Raw genomic sequence first — 20,964 nt, 5'->3', positions numbered from 1 at the left:
AAGGACATTGACAAATGTTTGATTTGCAATTTTATTGCTAATTGATTTCCGTTTCAATATTTGAAGAAATATTTTTTATTTTTGGCATACACACAGTCACTCTGTCACTTTGTTTTCACTTATTATAGAGAAAGAGCAGCAGGTGGTAAAGATCTTAAAGTGAATCACGTAAAAGGAGCAATGGTGACTGCAGCAGCAGCAGCAGCCAGGCACCAACCGCAAGTGACAATGTCGCTTAGGCAACTGCCTGCAAAGCCTTTCCCAGACACTTGGCAGGCAGCTATTAACGCCAGCCAAGTACGTTTGGTTTTGGGGCTGTGGCTGTCATTGTCAGCTGGCGATGCTGCTTGCTGCTGCTGCTACTGCTAAGTGAGTTTCGGGCAGCAACAAAAAGTAACAAGCACAACAACAATAACAACGACCTTAACACCTAACTAACTATCTGATGCCTGCAAACGGCAAGCGACAAACTCAAACTCAAGCTCAAACTGCAAAACTGACAATTGCCTGTAAAGTGTTTTGCGGTAAATGCGACCAACTGACATACACCTGAATTGGAGCGTTGCATGCATGCGCTGCACACTTTGGTCAGACAATTAGTGCACGACAAAGGTGGCACAGCCCTGCCCCCCTCTTCGGCACCCTCCTTTGCCCACAGTCAAGCAAGCCTTCTAGCATGCCAGCCTGCCTGTCAGTGTTAATGACGCTGCAGTCGCTGGTATATTGCATTAAAAGCTCTATGGATGCAACGTTATGCATCAGAAATTGTCATAATTGTGCCATGTCTGGCTCCAAATGGAGCTCAGTTCTTGTGGTTTGCCTCTATACATATGAGTTTGCCTATGTATGTCTACATACATTTCTGAGTTGGGGGAAAAATTTATATAGTTTAAAGATTTATGGCTTAGACTAATAGTTTTCATTGCCAATAAAAGTACTTGGAGAGCTTTATATCATCATTTTTTTGGGTATATTAGACCCAGAGACAAGAGTAATCTTTACTAATGGATTATAGCGACAAATATATATGTTTTTGCTAAACTAAAGGGGGAATAGAATAGAAAACCTACTCAACTTTCGACCTTGATCGTTGATATGGAAATTATCCAAGAATGATCTGGAAAGTACGAAAATTAACTATATAAACCAACCTGAACGATTTTCGTGATCATTTTTCACTAGTATGCATTCAAAAATGTTTATTTAAGCTTGAATTATTTCTGTTTTTAGCACATAACCCACATACGATCGATGATCAAGCAGAAGATTAACTAATAATGTATTAACTTTGCTTTTCATTTTCTTTTATATAGGGAAAAATTCGTTCTATATTGTCTTTTGTTATACTCATTTTGCCTACTTGTTGTCTTATGTGAGAAAGGAACAGGAAAGCATTAGACTGCAATAACAAATATTTAACATTTCCGCCATCGCACACACACACACACACACACAGACACACATTTACCGCGTCGAATCAAAAGCGTATAATAAATTGTCAAATGTTGCATTGCAACTTTTCCACACGTTGCTAGCTTTGTAACGCTTTGATTTGTGGCCCCCCAGGAAATGGCAAGCAAAAGAAAAAAAAATGAAAACAACAAAAATCTTGGAACTTTTGCTGATGCTCTCAAATAAAAACAAGGAACAAAAAAACTCGAAATTTATGAATCTAATTTGTTAAAGTCGAACTAGAAATGCTCTTTTATATATTTGGAACTCGAAAAGATGGAAAGAAATTTGTTGAGCGTCGATTTGTAAGTTATTACAGAATTCTGTCTAGAATCTAGAAAAGAGTAGACTTAATTAGAATTAATCATTTTAACTTGGAGTTGGTTAAGATGTAAGTTAGAACTTTTGCTTTTTATACTCCACATTCTATTCTTTCTACACAAATAAATTTAGAGTAAATCCACCTAGTCAGATACTTTTATCGTATAATAGTCAGACAAGGTTAGATCTCATTGAGTCTACAAATGTTGATTTAGAGATGAACTTATTTGTTTTGAGTTTATTTAGTTTCAGAGTAAGGCGGCTATGCTTCCGACTTGGCAAGGGTATTGAACAAAATAAAAACCCCCAAAAAAGTGAAGACAAACAAAAAAAAAAAAAGTAGCATAGAGCAAATCAAAAAGTCAAATGCCGCTAGGGGTGAAAAACAGGCCAAAGACGTCTATCATTTGGTGGGTGGGGGTGCCAAAGATTGAGATAGAGAAAGAGAAAGGGCTGTGGATAATAGTAATGGATACTATCATATAGAGCTTTTGTTGCTGGCGCCATTGTCAACATATTTCAAACCGCCTTAGACCCAATAATAAGTCGACTGCCACATATTGTAAACGATATTTTCTACCATGGTCGGAGAAATTGGTCAGCCAAATTTAATGACTGGAAAATGAGGCATTAAGCAGAGTGCCAAAAAAAAAAGAGAAGAGAGTGAGAGAGAGCAAAGTTTTCCTTCGGATGAATGTTGAAACGTGCCTGCAAGTATTTGATATTTATGGGTCTGACTGTCTGCTTGGGGTGAATGTATATCTCTTGTATCTCCTGAAACGTGTCAGTTGAGCAGGTCATACATTAATTGCCGTGATTAACACGTAGGCGCATTAAATTATGCACCAAAGAAAAAGTGTGCAAAATGAAGAAGAAGACAGCAAGTTGAGCCTAGGATTGCTACATCAATTATGGCATATGAAGGGACCAATGCATGTATGTATGTATCGGTAATGCAGCCTTCCCTTCCTTGGACACTTCCTGGCTGACTCTCTGCCAATCCCCACCATTCAGCATCTTTTGTGTGGCAACATTAATCATTTGGGTACATTAAGAACGAAACGAAGAAACAGAAAACACAACAAACAAAAAAAAAACATCATTCGTTTGGGTTCAGAGTAAACTTTTCGGTCAGCAATGAAACAAAAATAAAAACTCGTTAGCAGTCCCAACATTCACCCACCCAAAAGTCCAAGTGGTCCTAATACTAGTCCAGGTCCTGGCTTGCCTTGTCTTGTCCTGTTCTGCTCTGCTCTGCTCTGTCTACGTGCCTGGACTTTGACTCCAAGTTGATTCCACTACTGCGACTACAACTAGGAGTTGTTCTCTCTGCACAGTGTCAAGTGTAAAGAAGAACTACTAATCAGCAGTTAATTCTTATCTTTAATTAAGTGCACGTTCCGCGCCACCCGAAGGAGTCTGGTGCGTCCTTCAAAGAAGCATGGCTACTTGCCCGAGCCGTTTATGGCATGAACCAGTCGAGTCTTGGCCAGGCAACAGTCAGGCCAGTTGTCTCAACACTTTTGTTTGCCCTTACTTTTGGCATTGTCCACGCCAACAAAAGGCTTTGGACTAGGACCCGGACCAGGACCCGCCTTTTATCGCCCGGTCAATTTAATGAAATAATCTAAGCAAACACTCTTGAAAATTAAGCAGTTTTCCTTTCTCTCTGCCGCTGTCTGTTGCTTTGAAATTAAAAATGTAATGCATTTTTGCACATAATTAAATGTGGATTTTGGGCCAGCATATCCGGCCAATTAAAAAGGCCACGCAACAATGGTCAAGGCGCCCAAGCATGCCTTATCAGTTTGCCCTTTAAAGAGCCCAAAAAAAACAACAAAAAAATTGAAACCAAAAGGGTTGATAATGAGCTCGATTCGAGGGTTTAGTTTGTCATACAAGCCAAAATAAAAATGTGAAGAAAAAAATGGTTTGTTCTCAAGAAACTCTCGAGTGTTCAGTCAACTCGGAATCGACCTCTTGCCTCCCTCTACCCATATGGTGGCCATAAGTCATTACCCCCATTCAAAACGCCCACAGGTAAAGTGTACGAGTATGAGGACAGTAAACTTTGCAGCAGCTTTCTTTTTTATTTGGCTTTTTTTTTTCGTAGGTTCTCAAGTTGTTTGACAAACAATACACAAGGCAACTCTACCCTCTATCTGAGAGTAGGATCTGGCTAGCAGGGGCAAAGGGTGCGAGGGCGGGCCAGGGGCAGTCGGCAGTCAGGCATGCCTGTTACATTTTTTTGCGCTTTTCTCGCACTTCCTCCTTCTCTCCCCCTCCCCACACAAAAAAAAAACAACCAAAAAGTTACATCAGATACATGAAAACATTTCCCCGTTTTCGTTTTTAAAAAGCTCCACTAAAAATAAAATAAAAGATATTTTTCTGACTAAAGTGCCAACAAGAAAAAGGGTTACCAGATGAATGTATGTATGTATGTATCCTTGTTGGGATGAAAGTCACCACACAGATTAATTATGCATCGCTAAAATGCTAAGCCAGGTAGCAGCGACAACTCCAACACCAACAACACATGCAACACACAACTCGGCAGCGCCCACATGGAATGCCCAAAAGGCACACACACACACGCACACACATGTATAAAAGCCAAGTACAAGCCACATCAAAAAACAACAAAATAAAATAAAAATACAACAAAAATTTAAAAGATAAAATAAAAACATTAACCAAATAAAAAAAATCTCTAAAATCTCGTTCATAAATTGAAAATGGAAATCATAGAAACTAACAGATGTTCTACCTACAAGTCAAATAGTTAAGCATTTTAGTTAAAAAAGAGATTATGATTTACTCATTTTCAAGAACTCAAACTTAAAATTTATTGGCCTTTCCAAACATAGAAATTTAAACGAATAATAATAGAACTTTTTTTTAACTCAAATGTCTCTTCTGCAAAGCTAATTATGGAGTCCTTTTATGGGCTTTTTGGGATTATATCAAGGGCAACATTAAAGCAGTTTGTCTAAACAGAACCAAGAACCAACTAATTCTATTATCAGCATCAGACTTTGATTAAGAATTTTGCATTGTTTTGACAATAAGCCCTCCAAACATTCGTTTATTCAAACATGTAATGGAGTTTTGGAATATTCTATAGATAGAGATCCTTAAAGCAAACATTGCTTGTATACATTTTTTCACTAACAAGGCATTTCCCTGATTTATCTCCCTAGGATCGCTCTTGGCCTACTCTAATTGGGCCCAACACGCCCTAAGCCTCAATCTTACATAGATGAATTGATTGATTTTGTTTAAAATAAATTTTTGAATTGATTGGTGAATGGTGAATGATATAAATATGAGACAATTGATGAACTGCAAGATCTTAGATGGAAGAGATCTTAATTTTTAATTGTTAAATTTGAAATCACATAGAAATAAACGCCATAACAATTCTTAACTTATGTTTGTTTGAGGTCCACAATCAAAAACATACCCAAAAGTTTTGTGAAATTTACAAACAGTTTTTATAACTATTACAGAAAGTCAAGGTTATTTAGGACAATAATCCATGAACACAAAAAGGTGTTTAGTTTTGTTGATGTGTCTTAGTTTAGCTTATTTGCTAAAGCATCCTTGTTAAGTTTTCTATCTAATCAAAAAATGAAATCCAAATTGCAGAAATTGACATATAAAGGATAACATTTATATAGTTCTGAATAGATGTTCACCATCTTAGGTTTTATGTAAAATTGACAATTGAGAATTAGAAGAGGTAATCAGAAAAATATCAACTATTTATGGAAAAACCTTTTCCACCTTCACACAAATGATCAGATGCAACGATTTTCAATGGTTAAACAGCTGTCACAGACAGATTAAATAAGTCTACATGCTGCATGACATAAATAGAGTGCAAATAAAAATATTTACATATATATAACCGTGTGTTGATGTGTGTGAAAAAAGGGAAGAAAAAAAAGGAACTAAAATAAAAATTAAAAGCTTCAGCTAAAAATCAAGCGTCAAAGCCAAAAGCGCTGAAGCTGTCGTCGTTGCTGTCGTCGTGTCACTGCACTCGCCTCCATGGCCAGATTGAGGTGAGGGATTGTGGAGGGATACTCCCATACACACACACACACACCCAAAAGGTGTTGTAAGCCATGCAACACACACATACACACACGAGAGAGAGACTCACATGCCCACTAGAGACACATAGACCTCCAACCACACCGACGACGATGAATCCTGCGACAACGCCAACGACATCATAGTACCCACTTGAAGCGCTTTTAACAAAAATTCTTTTAATTTTTTTTCTCTTATTTTTTTGGCAAGAGCAAAAAAAAAACCAAAAAAAGGGGGGAAAAGAAAACCAAAAACAAAATGAAAACGACAACAACAGCAACAAGAACATGAAATAAGGCAGAAGGGGGTGGTGGGGGAAAAAAAATTAAGAAAAATCTGGTAGCTGCCACTGCGAGAAGCAACGAGATGCGGCAAGGCTCGTTCCTTTATTTGCGCAACCCTCACGGAAAATGAAATTTTTCCATACAAGATGCATGCTGGGAGGCCAAAAAGGAGACAAAGGTGGATTGAGGGGTGGGCGAGGAAAGGGAAACTGGATGGAACTGCATTGTTGATGAACAAGCAGCAAGCTAACAAGTTGCTCTTTACCATGCCCCCCGCGCATTGTGCCCATCGGCGTCTGGATTGCACCTTTTTAGCGCTGGCGTTGGTACGTGGGCGCTTACATTGTTGTTCCTTCTGTAGTTGTTGTTGTTGTTGTTGCTGCTCTGGGATATACACATGCCACGCCCCCAGATGAGGTGCCTATGAAAATTATGATGTTTGAGTTGTTTCTCGTTAGCTGCGCTCATTTTAATTTCAATTTTTTTTTTTCGTATTTTGTTAGTTTTTTTTTGGCCTTCGAAAATTACAAAAAAAACGAAAAAACAAAAACGCTTAAAACAGTTAGAGAAAAATAGGAAAATTCAAGTGCAATTTTCATTTCACTTTACGGTGCATTCACATTTCCGTTGCAGTAAACCAAAAAAAAACCAGAGCATGCTACGGATTTTTGCAATTTGTCGTCCTGGTGAGATGGCTAGCAAGAGGAATGGAACGGGAGACTTTCTGTCCTTTGTTGGTTATGCTCAGACCAGCCGTCGTCCCCGCCCATCTCATTTCGTCTCTTCCCCAGCATACAAAATTAAACAGAGCGCCTCCCAAACCAAAAGCTTTAAGATATTTTTGTACCTATGCAATTTTGTTTGTTTTTATTCACGTTTCGGTTTTCTTTTTCCTTTTTTTTTTTATTTTTTGTCATTGTCATCGTTTTGTTGGCTGCGTTTTGGAGACGTTCGAGGTTTGGGGTCAGTCTACCCTGTCTTTTTGCATGTTTCGTTGCCTGCTTTTAGGCGTTGTGCAAGAGTTGCACTTTTTTGCGGCCAACGTTGAAGGCACACCACTCGTTGCACTCTGTTTGTTGTTGTGTTGAAACAAAATAAAAAAAAATCATCCTTTTTTTTTTTTGTTTTAATAAAATTTGCATGCAAAGTGCATTTTGCATTTTGCTTTATTTTTTGGCCATTTCGTTGATTTTTTTTTATTTTAATTTCTTAATTAGTTGCTTTTGTGTGGGCTCGTTACCAGTCAGTGAGTGAGTGAGAGTGAGTGAGTCAAGGGGTTTTTGGCTTATGAAAGCAAAAGTCGGACTCAAAAATGCATTTAGGGGTTGCAATGGGCAATGCCGACTTTAAGCCCAGTCAGATACCCATTACAGGCAGAGTATATCCAAGACATCTTGACTTACCTTTTACTACATTTTAATTAGCTTTGATTAGCAATCGAATCCCTTTTTATTTAGCCTTAGTACAGGGCATTTTTAAAGTCAACATTTTGACTTCTTGCCATTCGGTAACTTTTTATTTCTTATTCTTCAAATTAGTCAAATTGAAATGGCATTAGGCTTTTGATCTATGGCAGTTCGTTCCAGTCGGCAATCAAACCAAAAACTATTTAAAATCTAATTTGCATTTCAGCTTGCCATGCCAACAACAAAACAAACAATGTGCATAGAACTTTAGGAGTTTTCTTTGCCCAACTTCAATGTGAGCCACCCACAATGCTTGCCCAAGTCAATCCCATAGGTCACCCATTCTACACCCGGTTCTCTATGCTGGATGCATAATCACAAAAATTTGTCATAAAACTTTGGCAGACGAAAAGTTTTTGGGCACAAAGTCATCGTCGTCGTCGTCGTCATCTCGTCTTTGCTGCAAAGGATGGAAAAACTCTATGGGAAATTAGCCAAATATCAAGCACATAGACAGCTGACAATTAAAACTTAGACCCCTTTCTCCGCATCTTGCCAATAGGAGGAGGTGAGGGGGTGAGGGCGATGCCTCCTTTGCAAATAGAACAAACTTAATGTGTCTTATTTATGCCTGGCCTGATACATGGCTGTCGATTTGGTTCACCCCCTTCATTTATTACGATTACGGGGACATCATCTCAACCGATTTGGCTGCACTTTTTGGTTTTATTTGGCGTTAAGAGTTGTAGTGGAGGCCGAGGGGACTTGTGGTGGGGCTGTGATGTCTAAAACTTTTTAATTACCCTCATCAGCAAAAATGCAAGACGCACTTGAAGGGTAACATGGAATGGGTGAGAGAGAGAGAGAGAGAGAGAGAGGGGAGAGAAGAGGGACAGAGTACGCTGGGAATTTGCTTTGTGGCATCGAAAAAGTTCTGGGCCCCCTCTTAACTATGAGGCGTGGTGCATGGATTTGTATGAATTTTTGTTTATTTTATGATAATTAGATTTCGAAAAACTCTATGCCATATATTCATATGCAAGGCATTCACCTAAGTGCAACTAATTAATATTAATGCTTTAAAGAGTTCACTGACCTTGCCATTTCCTGTTGATTTTGGCCAAATGATTTCGGGATGGCGATAACTTCTTAGCTGGATACATACATACATACTTATGCATGTAGTTTGTGAGGGTTTTTGAGAAAGATGGCCAATTCATTGGGTAATCTGTGTCACTGTGCAAATGGAAAGCGAAACTCAATACATGGCCGATGGTTATCTGAAAGGCAAAGATCTAGTGGAAAGTGTGAAAAGCGAAATTCTCAACACTTGGCAAACAACTTGCACCCAAATGAGGCGATCTTATCTGTAATTGCTTTTTTTCTTAACCTCTCTATCTAAGAGAGAGAAAGAGAGAGAGAGAAAGAATGCCTTCTCAAGTCCTCTGCACTTTAAGGAAATGACCCAAATTAAGTCTACAACGAAAGTTTTCACATTAGCATGCAGCATGCAGCATGTGGCATAACGAACGAGCAATGCGGCCTGCCACTTTGTCTTTGGTTATATACATATGTATGTATGTAGTTTTTGTAGAAAACTTGAAGGAATTGACATATACTTCAAACTCGACTCCATCTTTTCATTCTGTATTTTATTTGTGAACTAGTGTCGTCAAGGAATCACGTAGCCAAAGACACGACACCCACCAGGTGGCATGCAACTTGCACATCCTTATGCCTTATCTGTCTGTCTATCTATCTGCAAACATACATATCTAGCTTCTAACATACCTTCAAGCAACTTATATCCAGTTCCTCCTCCTTCGAGTTGCCGCACAAATATCATGAGAGCAGCAGCTGAATTTCAACGTACTTCCTGTTTCCCAATGCCCTTTCCATGGCTTTTATTTTGCCTTAGGCTAGAAAATTTCTCTCTCTCTCTCTCTCTCTCTACGGCTTTTGTTTTTGTCTCTCTGCTGATTTGTCGCACGACTTGAATTCCTGATTATGCCGCCAGCTGAGCATGAATATGCGAACAAAAAAATTACGATTTCTCTTCTGTATATCACAAAAAAATTACAAAAAAGGAATATAATTTGAAAAAAAACACACACACACACACATGCTAAAGTGGCATTAATTATGCGTAAATGAGTTTAATGCATCAATTAATCAAATCAAAGGCGGCACTAGGAAATGGTCAGTGCAGAATTTCTGTTCATTTTTCCGTTTCCCCTTTCCCTTGCTGCATCTGCGTGCTTTTGTTGTGCCCTACAAAAGCGCGAACTCGCGCTCTGTGCAACATAAAAAGCCCAACCAACTCTCCATTAGCTCCAACTGTGGTGGTCAACACGCGTATGAGTACCGCCCCCTCCCTGTGCTCCATCCTCTCCAACAGAGGGTGGTCAGTTTATTGCAAATTGCTTAAGAACGTTAAATGAAACGATCTAATTTAAATGAAGGACAAGATAATATAAAGTAGAATCGTTCAAACCATCAGAAATTACTATAATCACTTTCTTTTAGCAAGTTTTAATCAAAGAGTTAAAAGTGTAATTCCTAATTAGGTATATTTAATGTTGTTTAGAAATAAAATCAATAAATACCTTTTCTTGTCTTTTTCCATTATCTAATTTCTTTCTCCTATAAATTTTCTTTTGTCAAAATAGAAATATTTCACTTTTCTTTGCAATATTTTACAGTTTCCTTTACGCACACACACAAACACAGACCAAACGGTGATCTCTAAAATTTTGAGACTTTTGCGGCGGCGACTTGCCCAGCAGAGCCCCCTTAAAAATGTTCCCATGTCTTTTTTTTGCCAAAATAACAACAAAACATTGCATTGAATTGTCCATTTGAACCGTTTTGATTTAATTCCATTGTCTGTCTAATTTATTTTCACTTTCTATCACTTTTGAGCACACAAAAAAAAAAACAAAAGCAACGAGCTTTGGCTTCGGACATTCAGTTTAGAAAATAAACTTGTGTTTGGTATTTTAAAATTAATCACTACAATATTGGTCCATTTTATGAGGAGTTATTTAAATTTATTAATTTTTAATGGCAACATTTTTAAAGATTTTTCTATTAAAGCGAAAGCGAAAGCTTTTGTGCGTGAACTCCCACACACATTCTTGTTCTCAAAGCTTTGCACTCTCCCGCAAGCACGCACTTTGGCGCAGTAGCCCTCTCACACTCCCACACATTCTTGCACTCTCCCGATCGGAAAGTGCAAGTCACACGCTCACACGCTGCAACTCCGTCACTCCCACACACATTCTTGTTCTCAAAGCTTTGCACTCTCCCGCAAGCACGCACTTTGGCGCAGCAGCCCTCTCACACTCCCTCACATTCTTGCACTCTCCCGATCGGAAAGTGCAAGTCACACGCGCACAAGCTCACACGCTGCGGCTGTCTCACTCCCACACGCATGCATTTGCCAGCGAGCGCAAGCAGGTGAGTGAGAGAAAGCTGTTCAGTGGGAGAGTAGTTCTCGCGCTTTCATCCGCTCGTTGCAGTCGGCGAGCGTATAAAAGAGCTTCTTGCCGTTGAGGGGGCGGGCATCAGTTTGCTGCGGCGCTCAGCCGCGTTCAGATCTCCCCGTCCCCCTCTCGCTTTGGATTTGGGAACCTTGTAAAAATAAAATGCTGAGTAAGTAAGTAATTATTAATTTTTTAACTATTTATTTATTTTAATTACTTTTTTTAATTATTTATTTTTTTTAATTATTTATTTTTTTCAATTATTTTTTTTAAATTTTTTTTTAAATTAAAAAAAAATTTAAAAAATAAAAAAAGGTTTAGAAAATTAAAAAAAAAATTTAAAATTAAAAAAAATTTTCAAAAAATTAAAAAAAAATTTAAAAAATTAAAAAATTAAGAAAAATTAAAAAAAAAAAAATTTAATTAAAATGAAGAAAAATTTTCAAAAAATTAAAAAAAATTTTAAAAATGAAGAAAAAGTTTAAAAAATAATGAAAGTTGTAAAAAAATTTAAAGATTAAAAAAAAAAATTTTAATTAAGAAAAATTTTAAAAAATTAAGAAAAATTAAGAAAAATTTAAAAAAAAAATAAGAATAATTTTAAAAAAATTTAAAAAATTGAGAAAATTTTAAAAAGTTCAGAAAATGTTTAATTATTCCCAGCTTTTCCTAATTTTGAAAAAAAAAATTATTAAAATAAACTTGGATTTTTCTTAATTTTGCTAATTTTTCGTACTAACTTAGAGTTACTAACTTAAAGTTTTCTTAATTTAATATCATTTTGAACAATTTTTTTTTGTGAGTTTTTCACACGTAATGCATTAGAAACGACTTTGTTACGTACATATAAATTACATGTTTGTTTCATTTATTTTTTATTCGTTTTTATGATTATGTCTCACAAAACCTTAAATTGAATTCTAACGTGTTTACAAATTGCCAATACGAAACATAGAACGCGCCACCCAGAAAAGTGCCACCTGTTGGTCAAGTTGAAGTGCGAAGGGCTTAGACGAACTCCAACCAACGTCGAACCGATGTGTCGAACAAAGTTTGACAACGTCGAACCGATGTGTCGAACAAAGTTTGACAACGTCGAACCGATGTGTCGAACAAAGTTTGACAACGTCGAACCGATGTGTCGAACAAAGTTTGACAACGTCGAACCTCAGAGTGCAGGGTATTCATGGGTATGTTTGGCTTTTTGAAGCATTTTGCCACTTATTGCTATTAATTATTATTATCAGTTAGTAAAGGATATAAATGTAAAACTATCAACATAGGCGACAAATCGATTAGTTAACTGTCTAAAATGTCTATAATATGTCCTTTCAGATAAACGCGCCATCAAACTCGGAAGGAAGGCTCTTCATTCTACTGCATATGAAGTCTTTTGTTGAAGGAGGATATAGAAAAGACAAAGGAAAACACTCGCATAGGAAGGACGCCTGAAGCTAAGTCTATTGATTGGCAATGGGCCCACTTAATGTGTTTCAGCTATTCCTTTTGTGCTCCGAATTGTGCAAGTGCAAGTGCAACAAGTGAAAACTAAAAATAGTGGTGCATCATGCTCCACCACCGAAATGGGCCATGTCCGTTTGATAACTCTCTAGTCCGAGTCGAAATTGATTGTGGTTCCTCTGTGCTTAAAGTTTTGCGTTGTCATTACCAAAAGGCACGTTTGGAAAGATCTGAAAATAGAACAAAGCCGACCAAGGCCTATGTGCCTATATGCCTATATGCCTATGGAATTTAAATGAGAGTTGAAGGCAGAAAAAAAGACTCTTAAAGCAATACTTCAATACATTCCCATTAAAAACCAACTGAGGCTTAATTAAATTGAATTGACGCTTCTTTAATTTCTCAATGGAAAATGTGAATGTAAATATGTTTGCATTATACCCATTTAAAACAAATATTTATACAAAATGCAATGCTCACTGAATGGTGAAAATATAATTGAGCTAATTGCAATTAATGTTAATACTTACCATTTATGTAATCCGAATTTCTTATCACTCAGCTCACAGCTGCAACTAGCAATAGAAAACTGACAAACTGTCATCTGGCAGTAAGAATTGTTTCAAACATTTCCCACACATGACCCTGCACTCCTCAGTTGGTCCTGCAATACCGAGAGTATCCTGCAGCAGACGGCAAACTTATTAATCTGCATAATGCGTAGTCATGGCCATAACTATTGGCCCAGAGCACAGGGCATCGTTCGTAAAGTTCATCGTTTTATGCTTTAACTTTAATTATGGACAAGTAAGTATGAATAGGGGTAATGGCTAAGCATATTTGGGCTTCAATGGGGCTACCAATTATCGTCAGTTGGCCATGGCCATGTCTGGCGAAAGGTAATTCTGTCGACACCTAGCAACAGGGTTTGTTTTTGCTTTTTTCTTTTCTTTTTGCTTTTGGCCTACTACCTGTTTTCATTTACACGTGCTTGAGTTGGCTTTAATTTGACTTTTAGAGTGGCAATTGATGGCTATTTTTATACTTTGCCTGATTTTGACAACTGACAAATTGCATTACAGCATGTTTGGAATGTCTTACGACAGGCATTTCATTTGGTTGATTACTAAACTCTTATCGGCAGGATGAAGTTTGATTTTTGTGGCGATTGTTGCAAATTTGTTTGAATGTTGAAGAGGTGTCAAGAGCCAACTAGGTGTAAGTCCTTCTGGATGATTGCAATGCAAAGAAACGCCTTTGCCTTTTGGGGCCAACGCATTGCGGACATCAAAGTGAAACTGTTGATTACATGGCTAGAACAGTTTTAGTTCCTTTAAAGCTTGAACTCTTGCTTTCCCCCTTCCTTTTCACTGTCTCTCTCTCTCTGTCTGTGCCACTTTCGTTGTCTTTCTCGCTAGTGTAAACACTCAGACAGAGGAAAACAAATTGTCTCCTCTTTGTTTTTTTTTCCTCCCCCCTCGCATAGTGTAAGCATCGAGGCTGACGGAGAGAGTCAAACATTGTTTGCAATTCTAGGAAGTCAACACGAAGGGCTCACAATGTGAACCTTCCTTTCCTGCCTTTCTTTTGTAGAGAGGCAAACTCATTTCATATTGTATTAATGCTATTAATACAGCATCATAACATTGACTGGCTCTGGCTCTGGCTCTGACTCGTGCCTTGAATAGATGTGAGTATCTACTACTTATATTGCATTATATATTTAAAATCTAATAAACATATGGCAAACATAGTAACTCTCTTGATTTTATTGATGCAAATATGTGTGTGAACAAATACATATACATATATCAAAATTGTTACGCATATGTCTAAGCCATAAACACTAAGGACAATCTCTATTTGTGCCCAGTGTTGTTGAGGCCATAAAACTCATGGTCCTAAGCCATATACATACATACATACATATCTCCAAGTGGCTAGGAGGTTCATATATATAAAGAAGGCAGTGTTTTATGTTCAAAATGGCTTCTGTTGACCCGCGAGTCCTAAAACCCAAACCCATTTCTGCCCCAAGCTTTATTTTAAGAAGAGTAGGATTTAGTCTCCCACATTTTGACATCGCGTCGTTAACGTTGTTCCCTGTCCAAGCTGAGAGTAATTTACACGATTAGTCAGTTGGGTGTCATTTGGTTGGCTAGAAAACTGTTGTAAAAATAACCCAAATTAAGCTACAACAAATGTAAGTTGGGTCAACAAATGATTCAGATTTCAGTTATTTGGTGGGCAAATACCTTTTAAAAACGCTTCTAGGTATGTGTAATCAATTCTTTAGGCACTGGCTCATCTAAAAGCTGGGGGAAGGGAATCTCAATAGACATTTATATATCCAACTGAGGTGGTAACAGAGGGAAGTAACAGAGGGAAGTTGTAGAGCTTTAGGTTTTCAGCTTGGAAAAAACAGTGAATACTTTTCCTACTTTTTGATTACTTTAAGGGAAAAGGTTATTCCATTTCAAAGCTCTAGATCGGCTCATCCTGTTTATCAGTAGTTTAGCAATTTTCAATGACGAATCAATTCACAGGTCATTCCATTGGTTTGGCTTTAAGTGCCTGTAGGGACCCAATTCGAACTTCTTTTACTATGAAGCCAAGGCTAAGCAGCAAGTATTGAATAAAAGTCACAATTAATTACTTTCCTAATTCTTCAATTCGCCATAACTATAGCTTATTTTACTAAGGACATCAAATTCAAAGGTAAATGGCAAATTTATAAGAGTTTGTATTGATTGATTCAAGTGAATTGTGTAGCTCGAATTGCAGTGACGTCAGAATCCACAGAAAAGTTCACACAATTCGGCACACAAAACAGTTCAAATGGCCAAAACTAAATCAAATAAAACACGTGCAGACTCTTACACTTATCTGGCTAACCAGAATCGGGTGGTAAGAGCTTAAGGGTAACGAAGACAAGGTCCAGGGACAAATTAACGACCCGAAAGTAAATTATCCTAGAATTCTCGTATTTGGATAAAGCAGCAGTTCACTGGACCAACCATTGAGACAGAAACGAAATGAACGGGAAAGCCATACAACAATTGAATAAATGGACCTACTTCATAATAAATATATACCTATATATATATATAATATATATATGGCCTGTCACAGGTGAATAGAGTTCAAAAGAAATATACATTTGCGGTGTCTCTCCTAAAGACTCAGACAAAATTTATTCAAAAAAAAATCTTTCTCAATGACTCTCCATGACAAAACGAACATTTCTTGCCTGCAAAGATTCTAATTGCATTGTGAATGCATGCATAATTGGATTACTGGTAACCAATGGAATAGAAAACCGGCAAAGGCAAAGGTCAGGCAGTCTGAACATGTGTCAGGGAATGCAGAAAAGAAAACGTATAAGTAAAAGGTAGATTGGACAGACAATTCATTGTGAATTAGTGACAAATCTGTAGATCTTAAGTGTTAATAAAGCAGTTACTAATGCGACCAGTTTAATTCATGCACACATTGCGTATACGCCGTGTTACCACTAGCAACAGGGTGAAAGAGAAAACTGCTCAACTGGACCATAATCATAACAAATGACAAACACAAAACAAACTGTTGGCGGCCGTTGACTGCGTTGGGAAGGGGAGGTGTGGGTAGGTGCAACTGACGGCAGCTGACATAATTCTCAGCCAAAAGTTAAAAAGAAGTCGAAAAAGAAACGAAAACTGTTGCAAATGTGTACGTATATATATTTACTTACTGATATATATTTTGGGCATGGTAAAAATGGACTTAAACCTGAACAAATTCATATACCTTTACGAATATATGTAGGTATATTTTTTTTTGAGCCTTCTTAAATAAAAATGGGGTGGGTAATATTGGTTTTACTCTCTCTCACAATTCCAGGCTTTTAAAAGGATTTTATTGACATGTTGCCTTTTGCTTTTAATCATTTCATATTGCCCATGGACAGAAGATGAAAATTACAGAAAGAAACCAATGAAAAAAAAATCCCGACAAATTAAAGAGCAGTCAAAAGTTATTTGAGAAACTCTCGAATTTATTTTTATATAAATGAAATAAAAATAAGAAAATGAAATCAATTTTAGCATAGACTCTTAATATTTGCTTAATTATTGCTTGTCATTCGCATTAATTGCTGTCTTGGCTTAATGATTAATAGCAAATAAATCTTCCATTAGCTGTTGGCCAGTTGTTTGAGTCCATTTGGTCTCTTTTGAGATGCATTTAATTAAGTGCCACTTGGCTGGCTGCATTTTTGAGTAAAGTCTTTGACATTTTTCATTCTCGCTAAATGCCACGGCCATTGGCCCTGTCTGAGAACTTTAAGTTTTGCTTAAGTGAAAACTTTTCGTTTGCAAAAAAAATATTTCAATTCAAAGTTTTGGGCACAAGAAAACTTTTTTTCACCTGCCAAGTTAACTTAACAAAAAGTTTTTCTACAAATTAAGGATTAGTCGGCGAATTTGTCATACAAATAGTTTGCAGGATAACAACATGAATTTGATTCGAAAAATAATCTGACATTTTAGTCAGTCTCTAGACTCTAATCTATTCGCTCTGAGTGAAGAATTTCACATAAATAAAGCGATTCGCATAGGAATTGTTTGCCCTCCCTTATCCAGATTCTGTTGTATGTAATAGCCCGTATTTAGCTCATCAATAAATTGTTGCAAATCGGTGGCATAATGATGGATACTTTGAAAGTCCAATGGGATGAACGCACTTCATCATCCAGATCATTGAGCTCCTGCAGTACATAAAAAACACAAATTTATATTATTTACCTTTAATATGCGCAATGAATGCATCTTACCCGGCTCTCCTCAGTCGTTTTCTCAATGGCCTCGGCGTCTTTAAAGTAGCTAAAGTCCAAGATAACTTTGCCATATTTCAGTTTTTTAAGACGGAAACAGCTACTTTTAGCTATAATCCCGCTAAAAACTTAAATTTTCTTTTGTTCAATGCAAAAAAACGAATTCCAACTATCAAATGCTTGTTATTACTTCCATAAGCAAAATAAATTCATAATTACTTTGCCATTGGCATTTGCAGATCGTATATGTAAATCTCTTAATCCAAATCCATATTCCCCCCTCCACGTCCCTCCCCCTTATAAACCCAAACAACATTTCTATGTCAGTGAGTGCTCTCTCTCAATGTGTGTGTGTGTCAGTTGTACTCAATGTTCCATTCGGATTCCCTTGTCACATATTTCTAGCCATTCGTGCATGCAGTTTAATTATGATTCAGCATAAATTTGTATTAGCCAAACACATAAAACTCATATTTGCATTTGCATCCACCACGAGAGAGAGACAGAAGCATTAACTATATACTCTCTTGATAATCATATAATTATAATTAAAATTAAATCGATTGGCCTTATCACAAACCAAGTCCCCTAATTGAACATATGTATATATTCTGTGTAGATTCTGTGGCCAAATACATACAATATCCAAAATCAGCACGTGACCGTCTTAGGGCAATTGAGAGCTACTCCAAAAGGAAAAGGACAAAAGAAAAATGAAATAAATCAATGTTTACTCTCTCGACCTGAGGAGCAAAAAAGGAAGAATGATGAATCCTAATGAAAATATATGTATTACATATCTGCAGGAGGGAAGAAAATTCATTCATTTCAAAGTTCGACAATGGCAACTCAAGTACACACGCACACACACACACGAAACACGGGCTCTTTATGTTCGACAAATTCACTTATTTCCCGTCGCATCAAAATTGACCTAAAATTTGGAAAAAAAATTCCACATGATGAAAATTCAATTGCTGCTGAAAATAGCCTCAAAAGGTGAAATATAAGTTTTGTTTGGCTTGTTTCCTCTCTGGACATTAAGGCATATTTATTTAGCCCAAGACAAGGAAAAGAAAATATTTACCAATCCACATACATGACGTTTAGGTTTCAGAAGAGGAAGAAACCTAATGGGGAAGCAGGATTTATGAGCCTTTGAAAAATATCTAATATTTATCCTTTTTGAAAGGAAAATTTGTGATTCGACGGGGAATTCGTTTTGTTTTGCTATGTAGTTTAAGAAAAAAAGTAATTTAATATAAATTAGTATCTTTCAATGGATTACTTGTCATCTAATCATTAACTTCTTATATCTTCATCTTCCTATATCTTTATCTTCCTATATCTTCATCTTCCCATATCTTTATCTTTCTATATCTTCATCTTTCTATATATTGATCTTCCTATATCTTCATCTTTCTATATCTCCATCTTCCTATATCTTCATCTTCCTATATGTTTACCTTCCCATATCTTCATCTTCCTATATCTTTAACTTCCTATATCTTCATCTTCCTATATCTTTATCTTCCCATATCTTCATCTTTCTATATCTTTAACTTCCTATATCTTCATCTTCCAATATCTTCATCTTCCTATATCTTTACTTCGTATATCTTCAACTTCTTTAAATTATTTGCCCAGCGTAAATGGAGTTGAGTCACTCATGGAAAAAACAACAAAGGCTGACAGTTGACTACTTCCAATTGTAATGTGTGTTTGTTTCTTAATATATCCTTAATATTTCTTAGCCATCTGAATACAAAAACCAATAAATTACTTGTCCCAAGAGAGATAAAAACAGGCCGTTGGCCCACGTAAAACCATTTCGAACACAAAAATCAAGTATTGACACGTTGTTTGAAGACTCTGGCTCAAAATCAAAGTCTGAAAGAACCGAAAGTTTGGTATATTGGGAAAATTTTGATACGAAAACGATTTTTGAATCTCTTCAACCTATAAGATATCTCCCTCCATTCACATCTCTTACGGGAATATATATATAACGACAGCCAAAAGAAATCTTAATCTCTAAATCTTATACTTACAATTAGGTAAATTCAATTGTTAAATTTGGGCTAAAATCTTTCTTCTTTTTTGTGGGCTGGGACATCCTTTTATATCATTCCAAAAGTTGAATAATATATTGAGTTATTGTTAATTATTTCAACTTTCAATCAGTCTTAAATGAGTAAATGTAAGTCAATCTGAAGGTTCAGTTTTAGCCAAACATATTAAATTCCTTGCATGAAGCTGAATTGTCAAGGGTATATCAAAAGCCACGACTGTAAATTTTAGGATATGTGGTTTTTTTTCAGAGACTGACATTTTACTCTCTCTGTTGTTAATAATCAAAGAGCAGAACTGAAAAATATGTGTACCTTAATGCGCTGCAAGTCGTATAAGAAATTTGATTTGATTTTTGGTTGCTCACTGCTAAAGAAAGAATTTCCCATATCAGTTTTTCAGACTTTTGCTTAAATCTCACTCCACAAGTAAAGAGATTTTAAACGTTCTGTACATCTTTTCTGGTAATTTGTGATGCCCTCTCCCCCAAATTTCATACGTTTACCTTTTTTGCTTCTTCTTTTTCTTCTTCTTGTTTTTTTTGAAGATGGCATTAAATTTCATTTTCCATACTGTTGCATATTGTTTTCTTTGGGGCAAACCAAAATACAAAAAATCAAAAAATACTTGTTCGTTTGTTATGTACACCATTGTTCTCTGTGATGTTTAGGAAGTGGACGATGCTGAGAGAGAGGGAGAGAGAGGCAGTTAGCTATATACTTGTAGATACAAACATTCATATTAAAGCCATTTGTGTGTTTGGTCTTTTTGTTATTTTATTCTTCTTGAAAGAAATTGCTTATAATTGCCATAAGGAATTACAGCTTGCAAATATTCACACATATCAAGCATACGCAATGTTACACATAACAAAATATCTCACAACTTGAGTTTAAGTGTTTGTGTTAAAAAAAAAGTAATAAAAATCGCCATATTCATCTTTCGCTTGGTTACAGTTTCAGTTGGTCTCTTCCATATGATTTATTTACTCAGTTCAATAAAATTCTTGACAAACATTTCTTTTGTACGACTTCTTTGCTATTTTTCATAGGAAACATCTTCCCTTAGCGACTTGCCAAAACATTTATTTCATTCAATTTGAACTGAATAGAATTCCTACAGGTGGAAATAAAAGAGAAAGTGGCTGAAGAGGAACATTTCAACAGTTTTGCTTAAGTTATAAACACAGATATTGATTTTATATATATGCAGAAATATTTGGACTTGAAGGGAAATTTCCATTTCTTATGTTTCAAGAAAACAATTTTGTCACCAAGAACTTACATTTTCCATATACATATAAAAAAAAGTTATTCAAGTTTATCCCGTACCAAGGTAAATCATTTACTTGCTTTATTAAAACCTTCAAGGGTTGAAAATTCACAGAAATCAAGTAAGAACATTCATTGCAATAGCAGTTTCAGCTAAAAGATAAACCTTAAGTCCTATGCAATGCTTTTCCTTGGAATTGTTAATTAAATAAGTTAAATCTTTTCATAGCTGAGAATAACTTTAACTATAAAAGAAATATATAAAAGTGTACGATGTGAATTGAAAGTCATTTAAAAATT

The 20,964-nt window shown here is 36.3% G+C and overlaps 1 protein-coding gene across 2 annotated transcripts in view; it reads right to left on the bottom strand.

The window, feature by feature from the left end:
- Nucleotides 1-10,625, bottom strand: part of LOC137584499 (calponin homology domain-containing protein DDB_G0272472) — a 37,807-nt gene extending 27,182 nt beyond the window's left edge. Inside the window, exon 1 of one of the 2 annotated variants that reach the window (XM_068299915.1) lies at nucleotides 10,171-10,625. The gene's annotated coding sequence lies outside the window, so the exon portion shown is untranslated. The remainder of the gene's footprint in view (nucleotides 1-10,170) is intronic. The other variant, XM_068299914.1, reaches the window with a different exon arrangement.
- Nucleotides 10,626-20,964: the final 10,339 nt, after the last annotated feature.

Source organism: Drosophila tropicalis, unplaced genomic scaffold (genome assembly GCF_018151085.1).
Source record: "Drosophila tropicalis isolate 14030-0801.00 unplaced genomic scaffold, ASM1815108v1 contig_878, whole genome shotgun sequence".
Lineage (NCBI taxonomy): Eukaryota > Metazoa > Arthropoda > Insecta > Diptera > Drosophilidae > Drosophila > Drosophila tropicalis.
Note: the sequence above shows the minus strand (reverse complement) of the source record. Positions and strands in the feature narration are given on the sequence as shown.